Source organism: Hyperolius riggenbachi, chromosome 5 (assembly GCF_040937935.1).
Source record: "Hyperolius riggenbachi isolate aHypRig1 chromosome 5, aHypRig1.pri, whole genome shotgun sequence".
NCBI classification, from domain to species: Eukaryota; Metazoa; Chordata; class Amphibia; order Anura; family Hyperoliidae; genus Hyperolius; species Hyperolius riggenbachi.
The window spans coordinates 103056226-103078388 of record NC_090650.1 but is presented as its reverse complement, the minus strand read 5'-3'; the positions used below and the strand labels follow the sequence as shown (position 1 = coordinate 103078388).

The 22163-nt window shown below is 45.1% G+C and overlaps 1 protein-coding gene and 1 long non-coding RNA gene across 2 annotated transcripts in view; one reads left to right on the top strand and one right to left on the bottom strand.

Moving 5' to 3' along the window:
* The window catches only part of LOC137518354 (uncharacterized), a 40379-nt gene extending 37211 nt beyond the window's left edge, over window positions 1-3168 (top strand). The window contains exon 3 of the long non-coding RNA XR_011020799.1: window positions 3101-3168. This is a non-coding gene — a long non-coding RNA (uncharacterized lncRNA). The remainder of the gene's footprint in view (window positions 1-3100) is intronic.
* CHN2 (chimerin 2) overlaps window positions 1-22163 on the bottom strand; it is a 426701-nt gene that overhangs the window by 299624 nt on the left and 104914 nt on the right. The window lies entirely within an intron of this gene.

Here is a 22163-nt window from a genome sequence, read left to right as displayed (position 1 = left end):
TTATGAGCACAGGACCAATAGTGAGATGGAGGGCCCTCCGGGGCCCCTCTGGCCCAAGGGCCCCGATGCGGTCGCTACCTCTGCAACCCCTATTGCTATGCCCCTGCTGGGGCTTCCTCCAGCCCCCTTCAGGCTAATCAGTCCCTCGCTGTCCTCCTTCGCCACCTGGATATTCTGCTATGGGTCCAGGTACTTGAGCCAATCAGGCGTAGTGCGCATGCACACACTCCGCCGCAAGGAGCGTACTACACATGCGCAGCACTATTGCGCAGGTACAGATCGCTCCTGGCTGTGGTAGTGGCACGTGGCTGGACTGCGCTCACTGGCTGAATTACCAGGACTCATAGCAGAAGATCCAGATGGCGGAGGAGGACAGCGAGGGACTGATTAGCCTGAAGGGGGCTGGAGGAAGCCCCAGGTATGTATAAAACTTTTATTTAATTCGTCTCAGGTACCCTTTAATTCATAGTCACCAGACTAAATTTTAACAATATATCAAATTATTTGACTTCATGAGTAAAGGGAGTTCATACATTTGCATAAACCAGCATCAACACAGAATTATTTCCATCTCATTGACCATCTCTATTAGTGACACAGCTACACATCAGGCTTTATTCTTACAGCATAGATGTTATTTAGTATATATGTTACGTCCAGAACCCGAAGTTTGGCCACTTCTAGTTCTGGCCGGCCACTTCGGGTTCTGGCTGGCCAATGTGCGAAGTGGCCGCTGCGCTGCGGCCAATGTGAGAAATGGATTGATTCCTGTGACATTAAGGTATCTTCTGGCCGCAGCGCAGCGGCCAAACGTATAACAACTTAGTTAATTTAATGCAATTAAGTCGGCGGCAATGTAACAATTCAAGCCGCCGGCTTTTGGTCTGCCTCTCTCCCCCCCCCCCCCCCCCCCTGCGTCTCTCTCCTCCTTCTCTCATGGGCAGCCGGCGGGGACATGCGTGTCCATGAGAGCCGTTCGTCGCACCAGGAAAGCAGAGCGGGGAGGCTGCAGACATTGTTTCTGCCAGCACCCGCTCTGCAAGAATGGCAGGGAAGCCTGCCGCGACGAACAACTCTGGAGGGGACACGCGTGTCCCCGCCGGCTGCCCATAGGAGAGCGAGAGAGGTGGGGGGAGGAGAGAGAGGCGGGGGGAGGAGAGAGGCAGAGAAAAAGCCGGCGACTTGAATTGTTACATTGCCGCTGGCTTAATTGCATTAAATTAACTAAGTTGTTATACGTTTGGCCGTTGCGCTGCGGCCAGAAGATACCTTAATGTCACAGGAATCAATCCATTTCTCACATTGGCCGCAGCGCAGCGGCCACTTCGCACATTGGCCGGCCAGAACCCGAAGTGGCCGGCCAGAACTAGAAGTGGCCAAACTTCGGGTTCTGGCCGTGACATATATAAGAGATTCCTGTGTACACATCATATATACAGTCACAATCAGATATGTATATCTGACTTTAAAAATACAGGGACTGCTTTATTGAAGCAGCACAAGTAACTATTATTTGATTGGTTTATTTCATTTTTTTGGACTAAGCACAGCTATTACTGTATATGTAAATTATTTATGATGACTATTATCTGAGAAATAGAACATTTTATAATATTTTTGATTTTAATTACAGTCTCAATTCATTAGGAGTCGGAGCCGGTGCATTTTTTCCAGACACCGACTCCAGGTACCCAAAATTGCTCCGACTCCACGACTCCGACTCCACGGCCCTGAGGAACAGTTTACAATTTTGAGGAATACCGGTATGAAAAGGTCAGGGCATTTCAACATGAACTGTGTTCAGGTCACAGGTCTTTTGGCGGAGGTTAAGGAGGATGCTTGATGTGACTTCTTCATCAATTTCCTTGAAGTTTGACCAAAGTGTTATGTTGTCTCTGCTAACGGTGTTTGGCTCTATATTAGGCTCAGATGCTGTAAGTTGGATGGCGCAACGTATAGCAGAGACTTTGTCTCAGAAGAAATAGGCAAATTGGTCACAGAGGTCCTTTGAAGTGGCGGGCCCCTACGCATGCGTGGCCATGGACGCACGTCCTTGATCACGCTCCCATTGCTGGGAGCATTTTGGGCATGCACATTAGAGATTTTTTTTATGCTGTGCATGCGCAATCAGGTGGCACGCGGACCAGGGCCACACATCAAATCGAAACTAGGGAGCTGCGGGGAACCGGAGGATCGTTCAGTGACAGTGCGAGCACAGGGCGGCTGAGGGGGCTGGTAGGAGCCCCAGGTAAGTAAAACTTTTTCCTTTTGTCAGTTTAGGTTCATGTTAAAGATTTCACTTTTTACGATAAGCATACACTCTAACTTAGGCCATTCCTAACTAAATATAACCGAAAAACCCATAGGGTCTGATCCAAACCGCTTTTTCTTCTATGTTCCTCCTAAGAATATCTTTTGTTTAATTTTACATTACTCTGCAATTGAAAAAGTACCAAAGAAAAATTACCAAAAAGCAGATACAAAAGTAGTCTCAAAATTATTCTTAGTATTTTCTTGCTTTCTGATTGCATAAAGGCATTTTATTTATAAGAATGAAAATGTCCCCCAGGAGAAAACTTGGAGAAAAGGTGAATTGGATCAGGCCAATTGTCTCTACGTATACATATTGTATACTGCCCCACCTACAGTATAGTTTTCCCCATATTGCTTTGGGGCAGATCTCTCTCACCCTTTTGCATCTTGGAATTTGCTATACATTTCATCATGTTACATTTATCATGTACTTACTTTACCTACAATTCTGTATTATGTACCAATGTCTATACAGTATTTTGTGTACACCATTATCTGTATTATTATGTACCCCATGTTTGTTTCTTACTCTGTAGAGCGCCAGGGAATATGGTGGCACTTTATAAATCAATATTCCCCATGGTGGGCATCACATTTAAATCTCTAGTGCTGCTAGCCACTGTGCTGCTTTATTGCTAAGTGGTCAACACATCATATCTTACTTAGGTCTGCATGATCATTTGCTCATAGGTTTGTTTCTTTATAACTCTTTATACCTCATATAGCAATACAGAATTTCAAGATCATGTTGCCTTAGAAACGTGCAAATTGTTTTTCCATTGTACAGGATTTAGTACATAAACTCATCCATGACGGACAGTACATTGTCTGATTTATGGGCAGCATTTGTTGGACTACATAGTATCTCGTAACTTGTGTCAAGAGGCAAGAAAGAAAGAAAGAAAGAAAGAAAGAAAGAAAGAAAGAAAGAAAGAAAGAAAGAAAGAAAGAAAGAAAGAAAGAAAGAAAGAAAGAAAGAAAGAAAGAAAGAAAGCGAGGAAGCAAGCAAGCAAGAAAGATTAGATAGATAGATAGATAGATAGATAGATAGATAGATAGATAGATAGATAGATAGATAGATAGACTGCTTTAGTACTGCCTTCTCCTCCCCAGATGTCCTAAGTTCTCACCAATAAATGCCTTATGGTAAATGTGGCCATGCATTACTTATGCAGCTCTATACAATTTTGTTGGCTCTACATCTACATCACTACATAAAGAACTACATATTAATGTATGCATTAAGAGTGAACATAAAAACAGCATTAACCATGTTATTGTCTCTTATCATATTCAATGCACATATTATAGCAACACATTATACATTAAACATGAAAAATGACTAAACACTTGGAAACACATTCTCTTTTAGGAAGACAAAATAATGTTTGGCAGTTATTGAGTGTGCAATAATTGTTTAAAAAAATAAGGCAGGTGCATACATTTGGGCACCACAAAAAAAGGAATGATATCAATATTCATCAGATCCTCTTTTTGCAGAAATTATAGCATCTAAACGCTTCCTGTAGGTTCCAATGAGAGTCTGGATTCTGGTTGAAGGTATTTTGGACCATTCCTCTTTAGAAAACATCTCTAGTTCATTCAGGTGTGATGGCTTCCGAGCATGGACAGCTCTCTTTAACTCACACCACATAGTTTCAATTATATTCAGGTCTGGGGACAGAGATGGGCATTCCAGAACGTTGTACTTGTTCCTCTGCATGAATGCCTTAGTGGATTTTGAGCAGTGTGTAGGGTCATAGTCGGGAAACTTCAGCTTTGTCACCGACTCCTGGACATTGGTCTCCAGAATCTGCTGATACTGAGTGGAATCCATGTGTCCCTCAACTTTGACAAGATGCCCAGTCCCTACACTGGCCACACAGCCCCACAGCATGATGGAACCACCACCTTATTTTACTGTAGGTAGCAGGTGTTTTTCTTGGAATGCTGTGTTGTTTTTCCTCCATGCATAACGCCCCTTGTTATGCCCAAATAACTCAATTTTAATTTCATCAGTCCACAGCACCTTATTCCAAAATGAAGCTGGCTTGTCCAAATGTGCTTTAGCATACTTCAAGCGGCTCTGTTTGTGCTGTGGGTGGAGAAAAGGTTTCCTCTGCATCACTCTCGCATACAGCATTTTTCTTGTTCAGCCACTTCGAGCCTTAACTTGGTCTTCCATTTCCTCAATATGTTTCTAACTGTGGAAACAGCTGAAATCTCTGAAACAGCTTTCTGTATCCTTCCTCTAAACCACGATGGTGAACAATCTTTGTCTTCAGGTCATTTGAGAGTTGTTTTGAGACCCCCATGTTGCTACTCTTCAGAGAACATTAAAAAAGAGGAGGGAAACTTACAACTGACCCCCTTAAATACTCTTAATTCTCATAATTGGATTTACCTGTGTATGTAGGTCAGGGGTCACTAAGCTTACCAAGCCAATTTGAGTTCCATTAATTAATTCTAAAGGTTTTGGAATCAATAAAATGACAACAGTGCCCAAATTTATGCACCTGCCTAATTTTGTTTAAACAATTATTGCGCACTTTCTGTAAATCCAATAAACTTTATTTCACTTCTCAAATATCACTGTGTGTGTCTCCTATATGATATCATAACAACCAACGATTTATACAGGAAAATAATGACGATTAACAAGGTTGCTCAAACTTTCGCATCATATAACATCATATATCCAAAATATGAAAGAGCTGTTTGGCTGAACAGCAAATCAAATATAATTAAATATAAATACAGCCCTACAAGAGTTTTCTTTCAAATCCGTATATAATTTTGCACATACCATGATAGCGTAAGCTGAAAGTTCTTATTTACACTTTCCTGATCTCCTTCATTGCAGAAATCCTCATTTTTCTTTTTTAGCATTATATGTTCTGTCATCTTGGATGTGACAGATGTGACACCATAACCCTGACAGTGTTGATTAGCTGAGATCCCACACCTGCACACAGAGGAATGCTACACTGGAGAGAGTCTCACTAGCACTTTCTCTGCAAAGACTGAGAATGGGGGGGGGGGACCAGTGACTGACATAAACCATAATGTAACGCACAAATCATGAAATTCATCCAGTCTAAACACTTTCTCTGATTTATGAAACAGCAGTAATGGAAGAATCGGTACTCTGCAAATGGCTACCCTACCCAGCATAATATTTTATTTCAGAACACTTCCCATACCTCTTACAAAAAGGTGTACCTGGAGCTTTCAGAAGAAATGTAAAATCTTTGTGTGGAATCACAAAAAAACATGATTAACAAGAACAGTGTGGCACAAAGCAAAGTCACAGGGAGGGTTGGCTAATTTTTGGCAGCTCATTTTGCTGAGAAACGCTGAAGACTGCAGAGTTCTTTAGGTGAAATACGAACAAGTATTCAGCGTTACTCTTCAAAAGTATAGTGGAAACTTGGTTTGCGTGCATACTTGTTTCCATAAACATGCTTGTAATCCAAAGCACTCTTATATCAAATCTACTTTCCCCATAAGTATTAATGGAAACCCAGCTGATTCGTTCCACTGCTGTGAGAATCCGCTCAGCTGCCTGCGCAGGCAGGCAGGCAGCCTTTTGACCATTGTTTAGGTTTGCTTGCTGCAGGACTCTGGAAAGGAGACCTTCTGTCAGTTGTGCAGCTTGTGTTGCTGAGGGATTTGCATACATTAGTCATGCAAATCCGTTACCTGCCTTCTTTTGATGACTGGCACTATAAAAGCATTCTGCTCCCAGAATGCTTTGCTGGACATTTCCCTTCCATGGTTTGTTCCTGATGGACACTGCTGGAGTGTCAGCCATTGCTATCTAGTATAGTTAATTCCTGGGGGTTGCTTTAGGCTCCCCTTCTAGTCCAGTCAGGTTGTATTATCTGTTTTGCCTGTTCCGTCTGTCTTGTGTTTGGATCGTACAAGCCCTAGCGTTAGCGGCTGTGGATCCTTCTGATTGAGTCTGGAGTGTAGGTTGAAACAGCGGTTGTTTCTGCCTACCTCATCTGTTCTGTCTGCCGTGTGTTTGGATCGCACTCGCCCTAGCGCTAGTGCTGGGGATCCTTCTGTTCTGTCTCCTGGGATCGCGCTAGCCACTTTTTGCTAGCGCTGGGGATCCTTCTGTTCTGTCTTCTGGGATCGCGCTAGCCACTTTTCGCTAGCGCTGGGGATCCTTCTGTTCTGTCTTCTGGGATCGCGCTAGCCACTTTTCGCTAGCGCTGGGGATCCTTCTGTTCTGCTACTCTGTCTCCTGGGATCGCGCTAGCTACTTTTCGCTAGCGCTGGGGATCCTTCTGTTCTGTCTTCTGGGATCGCGCTAGCCACTTTTCGCTAGCGCTGGGGATCCTTCTGTCGCTTGTCCCTGTTTTCGTGTGTCTGTCTTGTCTGCTGCGCTTGCTGGAGGCTCGGTGAGGTAACCGTTAAGCAAGCGCTCGCGTCCTCTGTTTCATGTTTGTCTGTTAATGGTTAGTTAGGCGTGCTTGTCTCTACTGTGCTTATCACGTGGAGACCGCGCATAACCGCGTGCACTGTTGCGAATGAGTGCGGTGTTCGCGGTTAGCTAGCGTTTGTTATTTTCCGTATTTCCTTATTGTATTATTTGCTGTGCCTTTGCTACTCTCGTGCTCCGCCTTGCTGTACCTTGTGTCACGTCTGGCGATCGCACCTCTCGCGATCGCGTTCCTGCTTCTTATCTGCTGTGGTGTGTGCTCAGTCGCGGGTTGGCGACTAATTTTATGCACACACACACAATCTGTCTCTGTGCTCACTCTCAATCGCTTCTCTTGCGATTGCGTTTCTTCCCTTCGTACAATTCCTGTCTGGCGTGTGTGGTAGGGCAGAGGAGCTGTTCCTCTGCACTTCACAGCTCCACCTGCCGACAGGAATTTCCCTCTGCAGGTGCATAGCACCTAGCCTGGGTGTCCTCAATTATACGCTTGTGGAGGAAATCCGCCGCGCCAGCGCACGTCTGGTGCGCTGACCACGGAGACGATTCCGCAATCGTTACAGAATGTCCAGCCAAACCAAAATTCCCAGGGCAGAGGGAACCTTCGATTTTGTTCAGATATCATTGCCTGAGGCAAAGGCATATGTGGATCCTATTATAGGTAGGATCGCACACTACATTAAAGCAGTTAAAAAGTCTGTCCTCGTTCCTGACCCCAACCCATATGGAGATTACCTAGATACTGGGTTGTTTGAACCGCCATTTGCCTCATGGGAGATTGGGGCCTTGTTGGAAGAGTTTGATTTCGATTGGAAAGCCTTTTGCGATTTTTATATCGCAAAGAGCGCGGATGACCTGAATGATTGTCTCGACTCTATGTACCTTTTGATCGATTCTGATGAATGTGATGAGTGTGATGTGGATCTGGTGATTTATGTGTGGCAGACTATTTTGGACGAATTGCACACACACCAACCAATTATTTCCAATAAAGAGACACCATTGTCACATGATTATTCCTGTCTTTCTGGGGTAAAGCAAGTGAGTTTGGACACTGTGCGACCTGAAATGAATGGGTGTGCCTCGACTGTGGACACCTGCGTGAATTCTGATGGAGTTTCTCCCGTTTGTTTAGAGGTTAAATCTGTGCGATCTGATGCCGGTTTCTCAGATGTTCCTGTCGATTGTGATCGGCGTGAGTGTGTCAGGTTTGTCAATGATTTGTGTGATCCCCTGTCATGTAAAAACAGATCTTCTCTCAGTACTACTTTAAGATCCTCCATCTATGATCTTGCTATGGGGAAAATTCCCAAACTATGCAGTTTCAAGAGTAAAATTAATATGATTCCTCATGTTGTTGTCACAACTTCCCCTAACATGGTTCAGTATGAATGCTCAGACCTAGTCAGGTGTGAATGGGAGCCCCCGTTCCAGAAAAAAACAGCTCGAAGCGTTGGCGTATGAATTAGAGAACGATTCAGAGTCGTTTTGTGAGTACTACATTGCCAGAAGTGAATCTGTCTTGAGAGCATGTATAAGTTATGCTTCCGCCTTAAGAGAAAAAAAGGGGTGTGAATTTGACTTTGTGAGTCCGCTGATTTGTATGTGGAAAATGATTCTGAATGAATTACGTGTACGTCATTCAGGTGACGTTTGTAAAGGTACATTGTCAGCTGGCGTTTCTGAGATCCAGCAATCCAGCCTGGAGACCTCAGAATCCCTGTCTTTGGAGTGTTCGGTTTCGCAACCTAAAGCGATTGTGGATTCGCAAATTTTGCGTTCTGTCTCCTCGGATTCGACATCGTTAGCCGAGTCTAAGAATGAAACAGCACTTTGGTTTTGTGAACCTGATACTGAAGCACCTTTGCTCTGTCCAGAGAAGATGTCTCTGAGCCTGCCCTGTATCATGAATAAAGACATTATGTCCACTCGCATTGACATTTGCGAGTCTGATTCTGAAGTAAGTACTGACTCTCCACCCAGTAATCTGGATGAGCCAATATTACCTTGTTTAAAATCTCCTGCAGTGTCCCTAGAGGCTCGTCTAGGTATTGCAACCATTGTTACCTGTTTCTCTGCTATTTTGGAATTTCAGTCTGGTTTGACTGCTATGGAGGAATTTCCCTGCAGTGAAACGAAACTCAGAAAGCCAGTTAGTTTCACTAGATATTTCTGTGTATCCCTGTCCTGATGAAGAAATTCAGTCTCAGTTTATGGTGGAACCTTCCCTGGGACATCTGCCCGGTTCACAAAATAAAGTTCAAGCTTTGCCCTGTAACATGGATAGTTTAGAATCCTTCTTAGGAGACTTGAAAAAGGATGTTCCTGAGGTCCTGTCTGACCTCCTATAGATCTCCGAGTTCCTCCCAAGGGGTGCAGAACTTGTAGGAGATGTCTCCTGCCCCCCAAGTCCTTCTGAGGTGTTGCCCACTTCAGTAGGCATTGCTGTTGTGCTGACTACCTTTGCAGCTCTGATGGAGCTTCACGCCTCTGTAGTCAATGATGATATTATTGTCACAGAAATTTCTGAATTTGTATCCGAGTCTTCTTTTGAAAGTCCAGTGCCTGTGACCTCCACTCATGATGTTTCTCTGCCCGGTACTGGTTTTGGTCTTGACGTGCCGGACTCTGAGGTTGGTAGTTCCCCGACATGTCCTGAGGTTTCTCCTGTGCTGGTGTACCCCAGTGTGCTCTGTGACCCAGAAAGCCCAAGTGTGCCTCGGTTACCAGCGTACTCAGATGCTTCCTCGGTGGAGACATGCTCTGATATGGCCTGCCTGCTTGCATGCCCAGAAGTGGTCCCTGAAAGTCTTGATCTTAATGGGTGTCCTCGTAATTTTGAATCCGGAATTGTCATTGGTTCCATGGGGGTTCTTGGTAATTCTCCATGTGAGCCTGGTGATTGTTCTACCCTCTTGGGATCTCTGTGGAGCTTCAAAAGGTTCTGGGAGATTCCGGGAGAGATTTTGCTTGGTACCCTGGATAAGATCAACGGTGGCTTTTGTGTTGTAAGGGACACTTCGAACAGGTATTGTGGCAGGTTTGGTATTTTCGGACGCTCCTTGGAAGGTGGTGGGTATTGTCTGGAGGGTGTTGATGGCTTCTTCTCTGGCGTTCACAGTCCTGATGGGTGTTATACTGAGACTGGCAGTACTGATGGGCATGTTTCGGTGGCTTCTGTTTCCGATGAGGTCGGTTTCGGGTGGACTGACTCTGGAATTGGACCTTGTCGGGCTGCCCCGACCTTCATGAGTCTTCTGTTAGAGTGGTTTGGAGATATCAGTTTTGAGGGTCGTCTGGAATTCGACCCTAGGAGGGGGGGTACTGTGAGAATCCGCTCAGCTGCCTGCGCAGGCAGGCAGCCTTTTGACCATTGTTTAGGTTTGCTTGCTGCAGGACTCTGGAAAGGAGACCTTCTGTCAGTTGTGCAGCTTGTGTTGCTGAGGGATTTGCATACATTAGTCATGCAAATCCGTTACCTGCCTTCTTTTGATGACTGGCACTATAAAAGCATTCTGCTCCCAGAATGCTTTGCTGGACATTTCCCTTCCATAGTCTGTTCCTGATGGACACTGCTGGAGTGTCAGCCATTGCTATCTAGTATAGTTAATTCCTGGGGGTTGCTTTAGGCTCCCCTTCTAGTCCAGTCAGGTTGTATTATCTGTTTTGCCTGTTCCGTCTGTCTTGTGTTTGGATCGTACAAGCCCTAGCGTTAGCGGCTGTGGATCCTTCTGATTGAGTCTGGAGTGTAGGTTGGAACAGCGGTTGTTTCTGCCTACCTCATCTGTTCTGTCTGCCGTGTGTTTGGATCGCACTCGCCCTAGCGCTAGTGCTGGGGATCCTTCTGTTCTGTCTCCTGGGATCGCGCTAGCCACTTTTCGCTAGCGCTGGGGATCCTTCTGTTCTGTCTTCTGGGATCGCGCTAGCCACTTTTCGCTAGCGCTGGGGATCCTTCTGTTCTGTCTTCTGGGATCGCGCTAGCCACTTTTCGCTAGCACTGGGGATCCTTCTGTCGCTTGTCCCTGTTTTCGTGTGTCTGTCTTGTCTGCTGCGCTTGCTGGAGGCTCGGTGAGGTAACCGTTAAGCAAGCGCTCGCGTCCTCTGTTTCATGTTTGTCTGTTAATGGTTAGTTAGGCGTGCTTGTCTCTATTGTGCTTATCACGTGGAGACCGCGCATAACCGCGTGCACTGTTGCGAATGAGTGCGGTGTTCGCGGTTAGCTAGCGTTTGTTATTTTCCGTATTTCCTTATTGTATTATTTGTTGTGCCTTTGCTACTCTCGTGCTCCGCCTTGCTGTACCTTGTGTCACGTCTGGCGATCGCACCTCTCGCGATCGCGTTCCTGCTTCTTATCTGCTGTGGTGTGTGCTCAGTCGCGGGTTGGCGACTAATTTTATGCACACACAATCTGTCTCTGTGCTCACTCTCAATCGCTTCTCTTGCGATTGCGTTTCTTCCCTTCGTACAATTCCTGTCTGGCGTGTGTGGTAGGGCAGAGGAGCTGTTCCTCTGCACTTCACAGCTCCACCTGCCGACAGGAATTTCCCTCTGCAGGTGCATAGCACCTAGCCTGGTTGTCCTCAATTATACGCTTGTGGAGGAAATCCGCCGCGCCAGCGCACGTCGTTACAACTGCAGGACGGTAACGCGAAGAAAGATACACGTGGCCCGGGGCACGCAGGCGCAGTTGCTGTCGACTTACAAGTCGGCGGTAACAAAACTAGCTGGCGGTGGGAGAGCGGAGGATCGTGGAGGACCCGCGCGGGACAAGACGGCTGCCGGGGGCTTGGGGAAGCCCCATGTAGGTGAAATTGTTTTGTTACTTTTGAGGATTTAATGGAAATGTGACTTTGCACATTATCTACACTCTAAGTACAATCAAGTACAATCCTGCAGCGCCAAATGGAGAAGAACCATAAGCTCAATTGTGTTGACGTGACACATGTATACTTTTTTTTGCTTGTATATCAAGATGTTGTTTGTATATCAAGTCAAAGTTTTGCAACAATTTTAGCTTGTGTTGCAAAGTGCTCAAGTTACTCTCAATCCAAGGGTTTACCGTACTAAAAAGGTTCCCCAATGAACTCTCCCATAAAGTTTCATATATCAGTAAAGTAGCGGCATCTTTTCTGACTACTTGGCTAAAATATAATAACATATATCAAGTTCACAGTAGGCTCTTCTATATGCAAACATTTAATGGTAACACTCTCCATCAATCCACCATTTTACTGATATTTTTCAGGACAATCTAGGCTTTCTATTTGTAATACTTTTTCCAAGAACTCTTTACTTTTATACGCACTAATGTAAGGAAAATTTGGATGTAAATGCAGAAATTATATATCTTTGTATATACAAAATATGAAGAAGCTGTTTGGCTGTACTACAAAGCAAATATAATTACTAATAGCACTGCAAATGTTTTTCTTTAAAATCTGTACATAATTTTGCACATACCGTGGTAGCCCGAGCTGAAAGATCTTATTTACACTCTCCTAAAATCCTTTGTTTCTTCCATTTTTTTTTTTGCATCATCCTTGATTGGCGATTAAAGGAGGAATTAGAGATCCGGCCACCAGCCAGCAGTTTGCTTAGATCACACCTTTAATTACATCCACCTGGGATTCCAAATGACAATAGGTACAATCGGCCTGACAGCCGTTTCGCAGGAACACCTGCTTCTTCAGAGGCAGCAATAACAGTACATGGCGTACAAACAGTTTAAATACATTTGTCTTACATACAGGAAGGGCTTACCGCACTTCAAAACCGCCCCACCGCCGAGCGTACGCTTCCGTATCGAGCGCCGCCCCGAGCCACTGGTTCATTTCCGGATTCCGACGTCACCCTCTCGGGTGCGTCATTCAGGCACTGCCTGATTGGTTGGTCGGGGGACAGGTGATTACTACGTCACGGCCCTTCCTCCAGTACGGACAGTGGTATCGGTGAAGAGGCTGGCCCCGCTTCTAGTTGCCTAGACAACGGGCCCCGAAGTGTGGCGTACCTAACAAACAAACAGAACATAACAACAACAAATTAAAAACATTGAAGCATAGAGATGATACATACCCTATAAATAATATACACATAATACATGGAATACCAGGGGCCCGCGGGGGGGAGGGGAAAGGGGAAAGAGCCACCTATATTAACGTGGGATCGTATTGGTAAAAGAACAGATCGCAACCTCTAATCCCCATAAATTCTGGAAGTCTTAAACCTTATTCAGGGACACCCCAGATAAGCACATTGGAAATTACAACCCCTAATATCCCCTAGAAGATTAATTCCTCCGAGGGGAGCGGGTTGCATGTAAACCTGGAAACCTTGACCCAATGAAGCATATATTTACAACTAACAATGCCTCACTGGTGTATTGTTGTTACATAGGGTATTTAAGAAAAAATGTGTACATCTCTAGAATCTATTCCCAGAGCTCAACTGGAGAAGCTGTATTATGGTTTATAAAAAAAACCTAATTGTTAGATAAAAATATACAGAGGGTGGAGGGAGAAAAAGGGATACAGGCAGGCAGGGGGGAAGGGGGGAAGAGGGGAAGAGAAGGGAGAGAAGGGGAGAAAGGGAGAAAAGAGGGACGGGAGAGGGGATGGAGGGGGGAGCCCAAGGGGGTGAGGGACCTAGGGATAACATTAGGGACCTAGTGTTTATCCAAGAAACACCATAATTCATTACGATCATTTAGTCCCAGTCTCCCACATGCCTCAGTTTTTGAGATCAACTTCGCCTCCTCCCTTCGTAGACAAAGTTCACGGTTTCCCCCTCTATGTGGTACATCAACTAATTTTAAGCCACAGAACCGTAGGCAATCAGCATCACCACCATGTTCCTCTCTCACATGAGAAATTAATCTCCCCGCCCCCTTTCCTGTTTCAACTGATTTGTAGTGTTCTTGAAACCTTTGTTTAATAGGTCTCGTTGTCTCGCCCACATAAAATCTTCCGCATGGGCATACGACCGCATACACTGCAAACTTTGAGCCACAATACATGAAGTCATCGAACACCACCTTATGACCTCCAAGGGTAATCGATTTCCCTGGCAAAAATTGATGGCAGTGGGTACAGTTTAGGCAACGGTAGTTTCCTACAGGTCTCATCGCTGTCAACCAATCGGCCTCCCTTTTTGTTGTAAACTCACTGTTTACTATCCAATCTCCAATCGTACGTGCTCTACGAAATGTCACCAGAGGTCGATCGCTCAGTTTTGTCCCCAGGGCTGACCTACTTCTAAAATCGTTCCAGTGTTTATTCACTGTCTCTTTGATTTTAGTGGCCATTGGTGAGTAATTAAAAATGAAGGGAACCTTGCTTTTTGATTCCTGGGGGTCCCCCATTGGGTTTACAATCCTTTTCTTCTTCCTTTTCTTTAGTAGATCTCCTCTCCCTTTCGCATTTGCCCTATTAAATGCCTCTATCAGGAGGGGAACAGGGTAGCCCCGCTGTACAAATCTCTTGGCCAACTCCTTGCTTTGCTCCAGGAAGTCCTCCTGCTTACTGTTGTTCCGTTTCAGTCTCAAGAACTGACTGTACGGTATTCCATTCAACACATGTCGTGGATGGTAACTGGAATAAGATAGCAAGGAGTTGGTTGCTGTAGATTTGCGGTGGCCCTTAGATAACAACCTTCCTCCCTCCACAAAAATTTCCAAATCTAGAAATTCCAAGTTCAATCCTCCCCAAACTCCTGTAAATCTCATGTCCAGATCGTTAGTGTTCAACCAGATAACAAATTCAAAAAACAGATCCCTGCCTCCAGTCCAGATCATAAATACATCGTCCATGTAACGTCGCCATAGTCCAATGGCATGTCGGTAGGGATTCGCAGCAGAGTGGACATAGCTGGCTTCCCAATGTGCCAGAAAGAGATTGGCAAAAGTTGGGGCTACCGATGTCCCCATCGCCACACCAGAGGACTGTCTGTACCATTGATTGTTGAACATAAAAGCGTTATGTGCGAGTATAAACTTTAAACACTCGCCCACGAATGCCGCCCATTGCTCATCCCTCCCCTGTTCAATGAGGAAGGTTTCAATCACCTGGACCCCCTTTTCCTGAGGGATCCTGGTGTACAGACTCTCTACATCAATAGAGACCAGGCTATAGTTACTGTCCCATTGGACTGTTGGCAACAATCTCAAAACAGCCAAAGTGTCAGCCTGACTACCCTCCTACGCAGGGGAGTCGAGGCTGGGTGGATAACACGCAAACTAGGTGAGGGCCTCATTCCTGATTTCCCTAAAAAACCTGTGTGGTATTTCCTCCCCAAGGTGCACAAGAGTTTGGAAAACCCCCCAGGACGGCCAATCGTGTCAGCTAGAGGCTCCGTGACAGAGCCATTGTCCAAATACGTAGACTATCTGTTGAGACCATTCTTGGAGGTGGTCCCTTCACATCTAGCTGACACTTTGGCTGTTTTGAGATTGTTGCCAACAGTCCAATGGGACAGTAACTATAGCCTGGTCTCTATTGATGTAGAGAGTCTGTACACCAGGATCCCTCAGGAAAAGGGGGTCCAGGTGATTGAAACCTTCCTCATTGAACAGGGGAGGGATGAGCAATGGGCGGCATTCGTGGGCGAGTGTTTAAAGTTTATACTCGCACATAACGCTTTTATGTTCAACAATCAATGGTACAGACAGTCCTCTGGTGTGGCGATGGGGACATCGGTAGCCCCAACTTTTGCCAATCTCTTTCTGGCACATTGAGAAGCCAGCTATGTCCACTCTGCTGCGAATCCCTACCGACATGCCATTGGACTATGGCGACGTTACATGGACGATGTATTTATGATCTGGACTGGAGGCAGGGATCTGTTTTATGAATTTGTTATCTGGTTAAACACTAACGATCTGGACATGAGATTTACAGGAGTTTGGGGAGGATTGAACTTGGAATTTCTAGATTTGGAAATTTTTGTGGAGGGAGGAAGGTTGTTATCTAAGGGCCACCGCAAATCTACAGCAACCAACTCCTTGCTATCTTATTCCAGTTACCATCCACGACATGTGTTGAATGGAATACCGTACAGTCAGTTCTTGAGACTGAAACGGAACAACAGTAAGCAGGAGGACTTCCTGGAGCAAAGCAAGGAGTTGGCCAAGAGATTTGTACAGCGGGGCTACCCTGTTCCCCTCCTGATAGAGGCATTTCATAGGGCAAATGCGAAAGGGAGAGGAGATCTACTAAAGAAAAGGAAGAAGAAAAGGATTGTAAACCCAATGGGGGACCCCCAGGAATCAAAAAGCAAGGTTCCCTTCATTTTTAATTACTCACCAATGGCCACTAAAATCAAAGAGACAGTGAATAAACACTGGAACGATCTTAGAAGTAGGTCAGCCCTGGGGACAAAACTGAGCGATCGACCTCTGGTGACATTTCGTAGAGCACGTACGATTGGAGATTGGATAGTAAACAGTGAGTTTACAACAAAAAGGGAGGCCGATTGGTTGACAGCGATGAGACCTGTAGGAAACTACCGTTGCCTAAACTGTACCCACTGCCATCAATTTTTGCCAGGGAAATCGATTACCCTTGGAGGTCATAAGGTGGTGTTCGATGACTTCATGTATTGTGGCTCAAAGTTTGCAGTGTATGCGGTCGTATGCCCATCGGAAGATTTTATGTGGGCGAGACAACGAGACCTATTAAACAAAGGTTTCAAGAACACTACAAATCAGTTGAAACAGGAAAGGGGGCGGGGAGATTAATTTCTCATGTGAGAGAGGAACATGGTGGTGATGCTGATTGCCTACGGTTCTGTGGCTTAAAATTAGTTGATGTACCACATAGAGGGGGAAACCGTGAACTTTGTCTACGAAGGGAGGAGGCGAAGTTGATCTCAAAAACTGAGGCATGTGGGAGACTGGGACTAAATGATCGTAATGAATTATGGTGTTTCTTGGATAAACACTAGGTCCCTAATGTTATCCCTAGGTCCCTCACCCCCTTGGGCTCCCCCCTCCATCCCCTCTCCCGTCCCTCTTTTCTCCCTTTCTCCCCTTCTCTTCCCCTCTTCCCCCCTTCCCCCCTGCCTGCCTGTATCCCTTTTTCTCCCTCCACCCTCTGTATATTTTTATCTAACAATTAGGTTTTTTTTACAAACCATAATACAGCTTCTCCAGTTGAGCTCTGGGAATAGATTCTAGAGATGTACACATTTTTTCTTAAATACCCTATGTAACAACAATACACCAGTGAGGCATTGTTAGTTGTAAATATATGCTTCATTGGGTCAAGGTTTCCAGGTTTACATGCAACCCGCTCCCCTCGGAGGAATTAATCTTCTAGGGGATATTAGGGGTGGTAATTTCCAATGTGCTTATCTGGGGTGTCCCTGAATAAGGTTTAAGACTTCCAGAATTTATGGGGATTAGAGGTTGCGATCTGGTCTTTTACCAATACGATCCCACGTTAATATAGGTGGCTCTTTCCCCTTTCCCCTCCCCCCCGCGGGCCCCTGGTATTCCATGTATTATGTGTATATTATTTATAGGGTATGTATCATCTCTATGCTTCAATGTTTTTAATTTGTTGTTGTTATGTTCTGTTTGTTTTTTAGGTACGCCGCACTTCGGGGCCCGTTGTCTAGGCAACTAGAAGCGGGGCCAGCCTCTTCACCGATACCACTGTCCGTACTGGAGGAAGGGCCGTGACGTAGTAATCACCTGTCCCCCGACCAACCAATCAGGCAGTGCCTGAATGACGCACCCGAGAGGGTGACGTCGGAATCCGGAAATGAACCAGTGGCTCGGGGCGGCGCTCGATACGGAAGCGTACGCTCGGCGGTGGGGCGGTTTTGAAGTGCGGTAAGCCCTTCCTGTATGTAAGACAAATGTATTTAAACTGTTTGTACGCCATGTACTGTTATGGCTGCCTCTGAAGAAGCAGGTGTTCCTGCGAAACGGCTGTCAGGCCGATTGTACCTATTGTCATTTGGAATCCCAGGTGGATGTAATTAAAGGTGTGATCTAAGCAAACTGCTGGCTGGTGCCCGGATCTCTAATTCCTCCTTTAATCGTCATATTGGTGTCTGTTTATCCGGAGGCACGGATTGTCCACCTGCTACCCCCTGGATCTGCCTGTCTATGCATCTAGTGCCAACCTACTCTCGTACTTCTCCACTTTGATCCTTGATTGGGTCTCTCAAGTTCACAGGGACATATTACACAACCCCATGTAGGAATACCCTCAGGGCCCTTTTACACTGTGGCGCAGTGTGGTGTGGCATTATACCATAGCCTACCGCATTTTACCATAGCCTACCGCTAGGGCAATGAAAGTCTATGGGGGAGTTCATATTGCCTGCAGTGTGGTGCACTGCGCCAGATGTACCGTCTAACGCCGGTGCATAACTACATTACCATGCGGCTCCTGCGGTGACTTGTGGCAGATCAAAAGTCGTGCAAGTCTATGGAGATGCATGTTTTGTTTTTTTAATTCCCGCCGCAAGTTTTATGCGTCGCACATGCACGGAAGCGTATTGTAGCAATATGCTTCCAAGCACGTGATTGCTTCAGCCACAGGAAGTGAGTGTAACTTCCTGCTAGTCCAGTTGCCAGACGGGGATTACCGTGTACTAACACGGTAATCCCCAAAGGCCTGTATTTGGCAGACTGTACAGCACTGCTACCGCCAATCCGCAGTATGAAACCAGCTCCAAGGTGGCTTGCTTGTATAAATCTTGTATTTATGCATGAATTCAGTAGATAACAAAAAGGAAAAAACAACTGTTATATAAAATGAGGTGGGGAGAAGATGGCTAACTCTGGAATAAGATTAATAAGAATATGTTTTCGAGGTTTGGACAAATTATGTACAATATAGCAATTGCATGGCGCCTAGTGCCCTCTCAGATCCACAGGTAATTATATGAGGAAGAAATAGTCAGGTACGATTACCAGGTAATGACAGATTGGCATTATAGGCAAATAACATAATTAGGCAGCCATGTCTCCCAAATCCCAAAATTAGACAGCATGCTCCCCAAATCCCAAAATTAGACAGCATGTCCATCTAAATAATATCATAAAGAGGCATGACCTCCAGATAACAAAATTAGGCAGACATGCTGTAAAAATAAATAATAAATATGGTAGCTAGCATGATGTCCCCTAAATACCAGAATTAGACAGCATGTCCTCCAAATAACATAATTAGGCAGGCAAGTCCCCCAAAGAACATTATTAAGCAGGCAAGTCCCGTGCCCTGCAAAATAAAACTTAAGTAGACATGACCCCCTCCCCTCCACACACACAAATAAAACTAGGCAACATGTCCTAAAAAAATACAATATTCGGCAGCTACTACTTGTGTGTATCATCTGTTTCCTGTGCCACTTCTACTAGTCTCCACCTCCCATGCTATCCAATCACTGAATGAGAATGCATGCAACACCAAGGGTGGCGGACACGAAGAGAGGTCTAATGGGAAAGATGGATGCCACATACACCAGGCAACAGTGGCCAAGAAATCAGTGATAGAATGTTGGATGTGTAAAGAGGAGAGGTTCTGGGCAATGGTTATGAGCAGCATTTGGGTGGGTTTGTCTATTTTTTGTATATGGCATTGATTAAAGCTGATGTGTATACCCTGAGCTTTTGCACTTTCTTTTGATATTTATGGGCAGCATTTGACCTAATAAGCACACTGGTTTAAGCAAGAGAGCGGTAACAGCTATTTTATACTTTTCATGCTATTAAAATCATCATTAATAATGGTGTGGTAGTTTCCACTTTTATTCTCATTTCTTTTAACATGATTGTAACTGACTTCAGTTAATGGGAAAATGAATGTGAAGGAAAGTGCCCTCTAATGGCCACTTGCGGCGCTAGAGCAATTATTTCCCTGCTTTCTGGACTGAACCTGTCCAGCTTACCATGGAACTCAGTGGTAACGCTAGTAGATGTAATTCTCTTTCTTGATCTTAGTTCTCCTGGCATAATTCAAATTGGATCAATTATCTCAAATAAATTGTGTGTTTAGAGGAGCAAAATATTACATGCACAGGGCAATCCTTACACCTTCACGTTACTGGGCTGATGTCAGCAACACGTATCAGTGTGGGATATGCAGGGACATTTGCCTGTGCATAGATGCATAGACAGCACTGACTGATGGGTACACTTATGCTTCCACTGCTCTATGCATTTTTGTGCTTATTTTGCAGCACAGTCTGATGGGTTCACTAATTCCTTCCACTGCTCTTTGTATTTCTGTGCACAACACAGCGCTGTCCAATTCCCTACAGTTGAATGGGGTAAGTGCTGCAAAGGAGAGCAATGTAGGAAGAAAAAGTTTATATTAAATAAAATGCATAGTTATCTAGGTAAATAACTTTTTTTCTTTTTCTTTCAATATTTTTTAAACACTTTTTTACAGCGATTCCCAAAACTCTGCTACTGTCATGGAAGCTGGAGCCCATTAAATGTTCTGTTTCCTGGTGCTTCCCTAACCTCTGATAGGCATTCCCTCCCCTCTCTCTTTAAGCGGTGCATAGGCCGGAGGTCCCCTAACATGAACAGCATTGTTACATGTAGGCACGCACAGAGATCTGGGGGAACTACATACCGTATAGGCACACAAAGGTCAGGGGAACTACATGTAGGCACACACAGAGGTCTGGGGGAACTACATATAGGCACACACAGAGGTCTTGGGGAACTACATGTAGGCACACTCAGAGGTCTGGGGAACTACATGTAGGCACACTCAGAGGTCTGGGGAACTACATGTAGGCACACTCAGAGGTCTGGGGAACTACATGTAGGCACACTCAGAGGTCTGGGGAACTACATGTAGGCACACTCAGAGGTCTGGGGAACTATATGTAGGCACACACAGAGGTCTGGGGGAACTACATATAGGCACACACAGAGGTCTTGGGGAACTACATGTAGGCACACACAGAGGTCTGGGGAACTACATGTAGGCACACTCAGAGGTCTGGGGAACTACATGTAGGCACACTCAGAGGTCTGGGGAACTACATGTAGGCACACTCAGAGGTCTGGGGAACTACATGTAGGCACACTCAGAGGTCTGGGGAACTACATGCAGGTACACACAGAGGTCTGGGGAACTACATGTAGTCACACACAGGGGTCTGGGGGAATTACATGCAGGCATACACAGAGGTCTGGGGTAACTACCCGTAGGCACACACAGAGGTCTGGGGAACTATATGTAGGCACACACAGAGGTCAGAGGAACTATATGTAGGCACACACAGAGGTCTGGGGGAACTACATGCTGGGGGAACAGAGGGGGCCACAGAGCAGCCTTCACACAAGTAAGAAGGAAGCAGTCCGCACTAAATAATGTGACTTTTAAAACAGCCCTCTATTTGCAGCCATACATTACTGTATGTTTTTAATAACTAGCAGGAATTGTGGTTCTCTTTATATAGCAGACCTGCACTTCATGACTGTAGCTAATTACTTTCATATCAAAACGTAGAATAACAATATTTACCTGCCAAGAAATAATACACCTCATTAATAAGAAACATCCCTGGTTAGGAGACTTTGCCCAGACAATGAAGCTCAAGGTCTGCAATAGAAATGCAGCGTGGGATTCTAATTAGTAATATGTTCAGCCCTGCTCCAGGCAGCAATATTTCCCCAGACCTGTGGAGTCACTCAGCGGCAGAGAAAGCTTTATCTGTGTATTAGGGACTTGATTAATTGAGCTGGTCTCATCTGTAAATTAGATTTGGATTACCCACACTCCTTTCCCTGTGCTGATTGGTATTTAAATAAAAAATGAAACACATTAAGTTATGAATCCATGTCCGTGTTTGAATAGGCTTTTCATTTGGATAAGCACTCAATTTGTGTTTAAAGTATGAACAGTATTTTATTTTTAAAGTACTTTGTCACATGTCCCTTTAGCCAGTCACTCCTACACCACAGACATCCAAAACGTAAAGGTCTATACACACTTTAGATTAAATTCAGCCAAGGAGGCTGCTTAAGACTGCCTAAAGTGGGAATCTAGCGCGTGTATGGCAGCCCCAATATGTCGAGCGGCATGCTGGATCATCTCGCCCGAGTGCGGGCCAACAGTATTGTTCTCTCACTTGTTTTGCCCCCTCTGTCGTTCACAACACATCATTCCCCAATAGGGACTAGACTACTCCCCGGATAGTGACTGCACAGCCTCTGCTCTGAACTACCAGGCTGAATAATTTTATAGAAAAGGACTTAAGTTCAAAAAACGAGGAGGTACAGTGCAATTTTGGCAAAATCTTATAGAAAAACTTTATTGGTACAAAATATCAAAAAAATCATTAAAAAACTTCTTCAATTCCACATAATTAATCTTCATATGATCAATTGAAAACCACAAGGCATGAATAATTGAGGCTGATTGATAGGTATTAT